This window comes from Parasteatoda tepidariorum, chromosome 6 (assembly GCF_043381705.1).
Source record: "Parasteatoda tepidariorum isolate YZ-2023 chromosome 6, CAS_Ptep_4.0, whole genome shotgun sequence".
Taxonomy (NCBI): Eukaryota; Metazoa; Arthropoda; class Arachnida; order Araneae; family Theridiidae; genus Parasteatoda; species Parasteatoda tepidariorum.
The window spans coordinates 84,281,825-84,293,919 of NC_092209.1; the positions used below are offsets into that span (position 1 = coordinate 84,281,825).

The window sequence follows — 12,095 nt, forward strand, 5'->3', positions numbered from 1 at the left end:
AATATTATTAATTTTATATATATATATATGTGCTTTTACGGTGGTTAATTTTTATATTTATGTTATTTTTATTTGCCTTTAAAAAGTACTCCTGTAGCAAGTATGATAAACGAACCACATTTATAAAAATAAGACTTTTTTTTCATTGTATCTTCAGCTATATGGATAATTTTTTTTTTTCGTTGTTAAAGCATGTACTGTACATTTTTATACTTATGCATAAAGTAATGTGATTCTGTATATATAAATATGTCCTGTCTTATGAATATTTTGTTTTGTAAGTTAAACACTTTTTAATTAAATTGCTGATGCAATTATTAATTTAACAATCATCAAACTGTTATAAAAATATTTTCATGCTTAAGAATGGGTATTTGTGTGGGCTTAAGTGTGCTTATTATTATATCACTATGTTGAATTCTGATTGTAAATTTATGAATAAATATTTATTCACAACACTTATTTTTCTATCTTTTACTCTTTCTTTATTGCTATTACTTTTGTGTGTGTGTGTGTTGAAGATACCAGATTGATACCAGATTTTATGTTTATTGATACCAGATTTTGTTTTCTTCTTATTGTAACCCAAATTGGTATTTTCTTAAAATAAATAATATTGGTTCAAACAAACAAATTGGCCGTTTTTACGACAGCTTTTTAAAAAAACTTACAATTTAAATTTCTAATCACGCACTCAAATATTGGTTGCTAATTCCAGGGCTGATTGTGCTCCGGAAAAAATCCGGATTTTTCGCTAACAGTGATCCGGAAGTTTCCGGCGATCGAAGGTCCAGATGTTTCAAAAAATCACTGATCACAGAAGTTTCCGGAAATCAAATTTTCAAAGGTAGAACTTAAAAGATCAGTTTATTTTATTTGTTTGTAAGGGATTTGTCTGAGAGATACTTTATAAGCTTATATTCATGATTAATATTCATTTTTTATCAGTAAATAGTTGTTATAATCATAAACTCAAAAAAGAAAGACATATTTGTAAATTTTAATTACTTCTCCAGGTCATCATAGGTATGTCTAAAATTTTAAATATATTTTAAGTAAACTAAGAAAAAGGAAAAAAACCTTGTTTAAATTTTTTTCTAATTTGTCAATTTAAACTGTTTTTTTTTTTAACTCAAGAAATTCTCCAGAATTTTGACTTGCGCTCACAATTACCCCTGTATATCTTTAAAGAAATTTTAAATTCATACGCAAACAAAGATATTCCTATTAACTATAGCTTGATTCGTTGCCACTTAATCAGTAATTAATCCCACTATCAAGTCTGAGAGAGAAATGAGAAGAAAGATCGGGAAAGAACTGCTCAAGAAATTTGGGGTTGGCAAGCGGAAAGTTGCATAACATATTTTAAAAAAAATAAGTGTAATAGTTGAGGTTAGACTAAGAATTAAGCTAACTCAGATCGCAAAGGGATTTGAAAAGAACTGCATGGTTTGAGAACAAAAGCAAGCAAGGGATGCCGCCTCCTAATTAAAAAAGGAAACTCGCTTAAGGATAAAATTCGACTTGGTAACCTTATATTTTTCCAGAAAGACAGAAAAGCATCATAAATCCTTGAACAGTATAAAACTGGTTACTTTTTCAACATAAATAACATCTTAGCGCTAACCGGGTTTATTTATCATTAACTTATGAAGATTATGTCTGCTACTGCGAAAAAGTTTAGTTTTTATACATATTTTTGAAATGAGATTGAGGAAATAAAAGGATTTTTCTTGTTGCAGCAATGGTACAAACTTCTAATAAAGGGGAAAGAAGTTGATGAAGTATAATTACACACTAGTTTATGTAGAAAAAAGAAAATTTTGTTGGGTTGTCCGTCCTGAACGTGTTCCGTGAACTCGTAATTGCTTAAAGAACATAATGGCTTATTTTCTCCTCTACCTCTTTATTCATTTACGAGTCTAATATAATCAGAATAACATTCATGAACCATATTAATAAATAATTTCTTATTATCATTAGTTTGAAACAAACTAAAAAAAGTATATGCCCATCCCTGCAATCTAACTGACTGTTCACTAGAACTGTTCTTTAAATTTTAACAAATGGCAAACTTTTAAGAATTAAAAGTATTTTAGAGTCCACCAGGTGGCTTCCGGGAAAATATTGATGAATGGTACTCCGGAATTTCATCTTCAAAATTTTCCAAATCTGTGCTACGGCAGCGCCACAAATATCGATTGACGTCACTGCACGCAATTTTCTTCGCGCATTGCATGCTTCTACCTGAATGACGTCACTTTATCTTCCAGTAGCTCCTTCTTTTCCAATCCTAACCTCACACGGAATACCAAGAGCAACCGTACATCCAACATTTCTCTCATTGCCTATCATTCCTAAGGAGTTAAAGAGATCATTCATTCCTCCTAAGTATCATTCACAATTTTCATCAAAAATTTCATCGATTTTATATCTTTCTTCATTGTTGTCTGCCATGAACTTTATTTCTGTGTGAAGTATAAAATTGTCTGCTGAAAGTAAAAACTGCGGAACATTTTCTTACATTGTAAAAGAGAATCAAATTAGTAAGTAAAATTTTCTAACTCGCACACATGAATCTTCCGCACTCTAAATTTAGCTTACTCTGATGTAGGACGATAAAACTAAAACTATTTTGTGAACAGATCCGTTCGGTATTGATGCTGTTGCCACTCTTTTTTTTTTTTTTTTTTGAAAGANTTTTTTTAGAAATGCGAAAAATCGTTTGGAATCTTCTATTTAAAGTTAAGTTTTTTCTTGTCAAATGTTGATTTTTTTTCAAGTTATATTTATACAGCTGATATTTTGTTCTCTTTCTCTGCATTATGGATAATAAAGATTTATTAAATAATATAAAAATTCACCAAATTTTCAACCCATGACCTTTGGTTAATTTATAATGCATGCTTTTTTGCTCTTTTTCTTAACATCTTTCATTAATTATTGTTTGTATAGTAAAAGCAAAATTTCATTTTTTTTAAATTTTTGCTTGACTGATTGTTTATAATTTTTTCTTCTTACAAAATATCAGCTCTCATACAAATTAATATTTGATATGATGGGATTAAAAAAGAAATATGCTATTAAAATACTTCAGTACCAGAAAATTAAATTAAAAAAATCTAATTACCATATTAAAATGTGAAGGGATTCGCATTTTAATATGGAAATTCGCTGTCGGAAAAACATACCAGATTTGATTTAATTGGTTAGATGCAAGTTTCATTTTGTGTGCCCTACAGCACAAAGATTTGCATAATCCCTTCAAAGTTAAGCTGCCACAAAAATGATTTAATTATGAATTAATAAACAAGCTTGTATAATACCTCTGTTTAATTTTATAAAATATTTTTAATTTTTAACTAAAAAATCGATAATTTAAAAAGAAATATTATTAATTTTTAACTAAAAAATCGATAATTTTATAAAAATATTATTAATTTTTCACTAAAAATCGATAATTTTATAAAAAATAAAATGTACCAGGGTCAAATTAGGAAATGCTCCAGAACATGTAAATTAAATTAGATATGAAACTTAATTTCTTAATTAAAATATGAAGAAGATGCTTTACCTTTAAAAAAATACATCTGATTTGATTTAGTTGGTCTGATACAAATTTTACTATGTCAGAAACTATAGCAAAAAGCTTTATAGAATTTCATCTCTTTTCAAATAAAATTGTGCTACGAAAATAATGATTTAATAATGTATTTATTGATTAAAAAGCTTTATTTATCATGTACTTTATATAAATAACCTTTTGATGCGAATTTTTACTCTTTTAAAATCTTTAATAAATAATTTTTATTTTACGACCAATACTAATGGTAATTTAGGGAATGAGTATAATTTATCTCAATCAAACAATTTCATATTGAGCTCGCTAAAAATTTCTAGAATACATATACTATATATATTTATATGTTCTTAAGTTTTAATTCAATAAATTAAAATTTTTCTGAATAAAATTTTCGGAAGTTATGTAATTTTTCGACATTTTCGTAGACTTTGACTATCTTCCTTAATTTCTTTCTCTCTTTCTTTTTTTTATTTATTCATTTGTTTATTTATTTTGGAAACACAGCATAGAGTAGACTGTAAGCGGTTGCCCAAAAGTATTAAATTTGAGTACTTAGATACTGTTTTTGCTTATAAAATGTTGAGTACTNTCCAAATAGTGAATCATTCCATATTTAGACACGAATTATGATGTTGGTCTATAGCATTGAAACAGCTTTATGAACTCAACCTTTTGATATGTAATTTTTGCATTATCTTTATCTGTTGATGCTTAAAACTTACAGTCTCTGTTATTTTTAAATGCATTATTGTTTACCATAATCGTGTTGATAATTACAGGAATTTTTTTAAATACATTTTTAAAATAATCACAATCAATGATCTGGAATATTATTACATTCCACCGAAAGAATGTATTTTGTTTTGATATTAGTGCAAAAAAAGAGTGAGAGTTATATTTACATCTCCTTATTAAATCTCAGGATTACGCATTGTTTATATATTCATGATCTGAATTAGATCATAATAAAATTTAAATAATGGAAGTGATAAATAAGAATTAAATGAGGTTGACAATTATTATGATGCAATATTTACTTAGGTTTGCCAACTATGATGATTGTTATAACAATTTCTTTTATCGTTACCTTTATTACTTCTGCAATTGCTTAAAATATATGTATATATCTTTTATAGATATCTTAATTTACTTATTAAATTCGTATAAATAATTTTTATCACTTTGAATGAATATTTAAACAAATATGACATTTTTAAATTCAAATTACTAGTATTCTCATTGTAAATCAAATTTTCATTAAGCATTAATTATTTACAAAACATTTTAAAACTGAATTAAAGTAATTGAATAAAAATTTGAAACGATAATCAATAATGTAATTTTTAGAACATTGATTTGATTTTTATTTCAATTTAGAATTCTGAGTTAGTCTTTCATGTAGCTAGTTTTCGGTGACTAAAACTATTTTTTTTTTTTTGCTAAAAATAAAATAAAAAGAATAATTATTATTCTCCAAATAATGAATTATTCTTTGTTTAGACGAGAATTATGGATTTTGTCGATACCATTGAAACAGCTGTCGGAAGGAAACAATACAGTTTTTTTTTTTTTAATTTTTATTTATGCAAATATTAAGATGGATTTGTTTAATTTGCACTATATGGAATTTTTACTTCGATAAGGGATATCTTACTAAATCTTATGATCCCGTTAAATTAGATCATTTATTAAATTATGTTCTAAATTGGATTGCGTAGTTTAAATAATGATAGAAATGATACCCACAAGCAAGTGACAATGATGATGCAATATTTACTTAGTTTTTCCAATTATAAAGATTAATATTATAATAATTTTTTATTATTATATCTAAACATTTTTGCACTGCATTAGTTAGGAAATTAATCATTAATTATTTGTACTGGAATTTAAAAGCCAATAGTAAATTTAAATTAATTTGCACAGGTCCATAGTAAATTACATCACACCATTTTTTTGTAATATAATATATGCTCACAAAACGGGCAGGTATCAATCTTTAATACCTTTTTAAAAACACCATGTTCAAGATACAACTTAAATGATGAATTAATTTTGCTTCTACGTTTTTAAGTGTTTAAAGTTGACTTAGCCGACACTTAACAGTGATGTCTGACAAGATTTCGTTTGTCACATCTTATTTGTAAGTCAAGATTAAGAATTAAAGAAATAAAATTGCTTAATGTTAACTTATAAAAAAATTTCGGTGCTGGTGATGATAAAAATTTACTTTTAATAAATATTTCATCATTTTATATTCTTAACTACAGTTATATCACCTGCACTTTAGTGGCACTAAACGTATATAGAAGTATTAAATTCTAGTTTCAAATGTACCATTGAAAATAAAATGTAAGCGACGAGAATAAATGCTAATTACTACTGGGGAAAGCTGGACTGAAAACACAAAAATGATTGCTAGAGAAACTTACGAGAAATTTAAAAGGTGATTGTTAGAAACACCACTAAGTTTCATCAGTTGATTTCATTTCAGTCAAACTGATTTTGATACTTTCAGTCTCGCCTTCCTCAGTATTGATTCGACAGACTTAACTTTTGATTTTTTCTATGCTTAAATACAAATTTGCAATCCCTGATTTGCAATTTTTTTAAAGGGTTTGGGAGAAAAAGACCATTTCAACAGATAACTTACCTTATACATAACCATATACGAACCATAAAAAGTTTTTAGATATCATTATTTTTTATACCTTATATTTTTTTAATGTAATCCTTTTCAGAATTTTGAAATGAAAAAAAAATTATATTTTGCTCAATTGTTAATTTAAATACTGTTTTATGTTCAACCATTTTATATATCATTGGCACTAAATAATTCATAGTTAATTTATTACTTTTTAAGATTTCACCTAGGCAACAGGTGTCGTTATGCTACACGCAAAAGTCTTGTTTCACATAATGAAGCAAAATATTTTACGACAAGTTGGCAACAGTTTATATCTATAAACACATTACTTGTTTAATGGTTATTACCTTACAGCATGTTATATATTTACAAAATTTCATTATCATATATCTATCTACCAGTTAAATGTTGTATANTGGCACCCCAGACCATAATGCCTTGTTGAGGGCCGGTGTGGCATGCAATAGTGAAGGCAGGATCCCCCCTCTACCCTGTGAGTCTCCAAACACGTCTACGATGATCGTCAGGACACAGTTGGAAGCGGGATTCGTCGCTAAAGACTGTACGTCGCCAGTCGGCATCATACCAACCTGATCTGTTCAAAACATTCATGCATACGAAATTTCAAAGCAATCGGATGATTGCTTCTTGGTGCGTCGATTTTTTTGTTATAAAGTGTATATTTAGATTTATTTTCTGGGTTTTTTAGACTGGTAAAAAGTTTAAAATCGTTAGCATATGGTACAGTCCTTTTCTTTTATGATAAACTTTCATTAAAATGTTAAAAAATATAAATTATTTTCTCATAACTCTTTGAAACATTTCTTGAAACCCTTAAAAGAATTTTTTTTAAAGAAAAATGTGAGTTCTCTTAAAAGAGTTTAGGAAAATTCCTGTTCAGGTAAAATTGCTAAAAAACCATGAAACATAAAATGTAAAATTTCTTTAAAAAAATTTTAAGAAAAAAAGCAGTTTGTTTGTGTTACATAGCTTTTTCATGTTAAAATTTTAGAAATATTTATTTTATTTCAATTATTTTTTAATAAACTCATAAATTGTGCAGAAAATAAATAAAATTAAATTTAAAAAAATGCTTGATTTTTTTAGTTATATAGCTTGTAAAATCTGATTAGCTACTTACTCAATTGTTAGAAAAAATCTTCAAACAACTTTCTATGGAACGTAATAGGTTATAAATAGATTAAGAAAGATTCTAAAAATTCTCTAAATGGTATAATTAAAAAGACATCAAAGAGAATCGTTATCTGAGTAATTCATATATAATGCAGAAGGTTTCTGTTCATTTTAAGACAATCTAGCGAGCTAAAAATATCTTCTTTTATTTTCTGTTGAAAAATTTTTCATTTATATTTTCAAAGCAAAAACGATTTTATTTAAAATGGGATTACTTTTATTATAGTTCGTATTTAGTGTGTGCCGTAAGGATTACTTTTAATTTATATTTCTAGAAATAAAAGGGAAATTATACACATTATGTGCCGCAAATGAAAATAAATAGAGACAGATGAAAAGAAGTCTGTCGAATCAATTGTGAAGTGGGATCAAGATCCTTAAAACCAACTTGATTACCTGATGAAATTTATATGCGTTTCCTTATAATCATGTTTCATCTCCCCTCTGTCAATCAAACTTTTTTTGATGTTTTTAGTCCCGTTTTCCACAGTAGAGATTTGTATTAATTCTTTAAGATTTTTTTTTCTCCTGGCCAAAAATCAGTTTACTATCCTTAATGAGAACAATTTTTTATCTTTTTTTTCAACATGGATTCTAAAATTATACACTAAGTCCGGTCAAAACGCAACATTTTACATATTGTATAAAATGTTAAAGAATACATTACAGAATATTTGGATTAAAAAAAAAAGTTTTTAATTATAACTATAATTTTTATCCTAGTCATTCTTCTTTTTTACCCTTCTGAAATGAAGCTTTGTGTATAATGCCGTTTCAACACTATGGGTGTCTATTTTTAATCTCTAAAAAGAAATAATAATAATAAATAAATAAATAAAAAACTCGTTTAAAGTTGTAAAAGCTAATTACGTTGGTTCGTAAAGAAAGCTTTTGAAATATCCATAGATGCATAAAAAGTGACAGTTTTAGTTATTTAGAAAAAATTTAGAATACTGGATATTCTGTCATAAACGTCCATAAATAAATATATTTCAAAAGTCAAACGTAAAAAATAAAGTACCAATGAAAATGAATGTAAAAGCGACGAGAACAAATGCTAATTACTACTGGGGAAAGCTGGACTGAAAGCACAAAAATGATTGCTAGAGAAACCTACGAGGAATTTAAAAGGTGATTGTTGGAAACACCGCTAAGTTTCATCAGTTGATTTTATTTCAATCAAACTGATTTTGATGCTTTCAGTCTCGCCTTCCTCAGTATTGATTCGACAGACATAATTTTTAATTTTTTAAATATCCATAGAGGCATAAAAAGTGATAGTTTTAGTTATTTAGAATACTGGATATTCTGTCATAAACGTCCATAAATAAATATATTTCAAAAGTCAAATCAAAAATGAAGTACCATTGAAAATGAATGTATAAGCGACGAGAATAAATGCTAATTTCTACTGGGGAAAGTTGGATTTAAAACACAAAAATGATTGCTAGAGAAACCTACAAGGAATTTAAAAGGTGATTGTTTTGTTTGGAACACCGCTAAGTTTCATCAGTTGATTTTATTTCAATCAAACTGATTTTGATACTTTCAGTCTCGCCTTCCTCAGTATTGATTCGACAGACTTAAGTTTTGATATTTTCTATGCTTAAATATAAATTTGCAATCCCTAATTTGCAATTTTTTTTTAAATGATTTGGGGAAGAAAGACCATTTTAGCAGAATACTTACCTTATACAGAACCATATACGAAACGAACCATAGAATTTTTTTAGATATCATTATTTTTTATACCTTATATTTTTTAAATGTAATCCTTTTCAGAATTTTGAAATGAGAAAAAAAAACATTATATTTTGCACAGTCGTTAATTTAAATACTGTTTTATGTTCAACCATTTTATATAGCATTGGCACTAAATAATTCATAGATAATTTATTACTTTTTAAGATTTCACCTAGGCAACAGGTGTCGTTATGCTACACGCAAAAGTATCGTTTCACATAATGAAGTAAAATATTTTACGACAAGTTGGCAACAGTTTATGTCTGTAAGCATATTACTTGTTTAATGGTAATTACCTTACAGCATGTTATATATTTACAAAAATTTTCATTATCATATATCTATCAACCAGTTAAATGTTGTATATGTGACGAAAAAGAAAAAAAAAATTTCTTATCGGTTTCAAAAATTTCTGGATAACAATTAATCTCTATGGAAATAGTTTTAGCAAAAATATCAAAAGAAGTAAAAGAACAGAACAATGACTGAGCAATTGCAAAACAATACTGACATACTTTCGAATAATTTTATCTTGAAAATATTTATGTATAAATTATTCATATTATAATTTAAAAATCTTGTTATAAAAAGTAATTAATATGTGTTTGGAATATTCTTTTTATTTGAATTAAATTTATATTAGTCCACATTATAAATAAGTATTGCATAGTATTTAACTTGAAAGCAATGTTAATTTTTAAATGTTGAGTGAAATTTTTAGTATTGCTTGTTTAAATTTACCTTAAAAATAAATTTTTCGGAAACTATTTTTTGAGATATTTTGCGAAATTAATTATTCAGTATTGAAATAAGTTTTAGTATTTTAGGCTAGCTATTAAGGTATGTTTGTCAAGATTTAAAATGCCATTTTCTTTTGGGTAATAATTGACAATCTGATTTTTACAAATGAATAACTTTCTTTTCGTATTACTTTCTCGTTTAAATTACAGAGTTCAATATTTAATTACTTATTTGTTTAATTATAAAACACTAGTTTAATTTGTTAATAATTTTTACCCGTTTTTTTTTTAATTTAATTTTCTACCTTGAGTTCATTCTGTTGATTTTATTGAATCCCAATGCAGTGCCAATTCAACCTGCACACGTTCTTAACATAGTTGAAACTTTTGTAAAAATATTTTTATAAATTTAATGCTAAATTTTAAATATTTTATTTTTATCTTTAGTTCTTATTTCAATCAATTCAACTAGCCACATGATTATTCAAATTTGAAGTAACTGTCATAGAAAAACTAAAAAATAATTCCATGTCAATCAGGCCCATTTTCCCTCATTAAAATTTACTTTTGGACTACAAATAATTTCTTATCCGTAATTTCAAAGTTATCCAAAACTTTAAAATAAGTTTTACTGTTTTAGCATGTTTGTTTCGATAACAAAAAAATAATGATCTAAAATCGTTTCTCATTGTTGTCGGTGCATTCTTATTGGCCGAAAATCATATGATAGGATTCATCATTACATTAACAATTATTGTACATGTTTGTATACAATTATTGTACATGTTATTGTAATAAATGTTTTAAATGTTATTTCAACACGTAAAACTTTTCTCCCTTATTTAATGGTGTTTATGTGTAATGTTCTTTTATCCTCTTTTCTTAATATTATTCTCCGCTTTTATTATATTTTTTATTTCGATTATTATTCCAAATTAAAGACTTAAAGCAAAAAGTGATGTTCTCCTTTGGTAATCCCATAATATTATCTCACTACACAACATTTTATATTTTAAACGCTATATAACTTATTACCGAATGACTTAATATTAAATAAGGCTTAATGTTAAATATGACTTAATATTAATTATTTTTAAAGTAATCGTTTCATAAAACTAAGTCTAGACCAGGGCTTCTTAAACTGTGGGTCGCGACCCCCAGGGGGGTCGCGAGACTACTGAAAGGGGGTCGCAAAGATCTGATACTTTTCAATCATTATAAATAAAATTTTAAAATTAGTATACACACTACGTACAAATATAAATACAAATAAAAATCATACAAAATACTATTGTAGTTTTATTATAACTATTTTTTGAAAAAAGTGGCAATGCAAAACTGTTATGTAGGGCCTATAAATGAAAATATGGAAGTAGCATTTNTTTTTTCATCTCTAATGAGATTTTAAATAGTTTCTTATTTTTCTTTTGCTCATTATTTTACGAGTTACGGTGCTATAAGTATGTTTTATTTAATGGGTGTCTACTGAAATCTTGTGATCAAAAGGTATAAAATAAAATTCATAATAAAGTAAAGTATAATTTTATGTTATTAATAATTGAAGTGTGCTAAGAAAAACATAACATTACATAACATAACACTAAAAAAAAGAAAAAAGAAAGACGGAAAGTGATAATAAAACAAAGTTTTGTTTATCATGTCGAAATAGCATATTATGAAACTGAATACTCGATAATTATAAGGAATATTAGTTATGTTTTTTTAATAGATAATAAAATTGATAAACTTTTTATTTATGACGTTTTTATCGGTAAATTATTATTTCTACAACAGTTAGCCGACAAAATATTATTTGCTAAAAATATAAGTTCTATTTAAATATTATTGTTTTAAAAAATGACTTATGTATGAGAGAAATTCTCTATAATATAAACAAAATCGTCGCTAGAATTTTTGGGACTCTTCTCAATATTTTCTTTTTGATGTTCCCCTGGGAAAATTAGTCACTGGGGACTCCAGGTCTTTGCCTATATTACTATAATGAATATGATATCTTGTTCGAATTTTATTCTTAGAAATGAATTACTTAACAGTTTCTTCAAAGCGCTTTTTTTTAAACTATAGTTTTATTTTTATAATTAATAAGCACAACACAAGTGGTCCTTTGTAGTGAGAAATTTCGCATTTAGGGGCACTGCTTTGATAATAACCTAAAGATGTTGAAATT

General features: G+C 26.4%; 1 protein-coding gene across 1 annotated transcript in view; it reads left to right on the top strand.

Annotated features, from left to right (window-relative positions):
• Nucleotides 1-2,228: 2,228 nt before the first annotated feature.
• Nucleotides 2,229-12,095, top strand: part of LOC107455431 (L-type amino acid transporter sobremesa) — a 75,481-nt gene continuing 65,614 nt past the window's right edge. The window contains exon 1 of the mRNA XM_016072989.4: nt 2,229-2,546. The gene's annotated coding sequence lies outside the window, so the exon portion shown is untranslated. The remainder of the gene's footprint in view (nt 2,547-12,095) is intronic.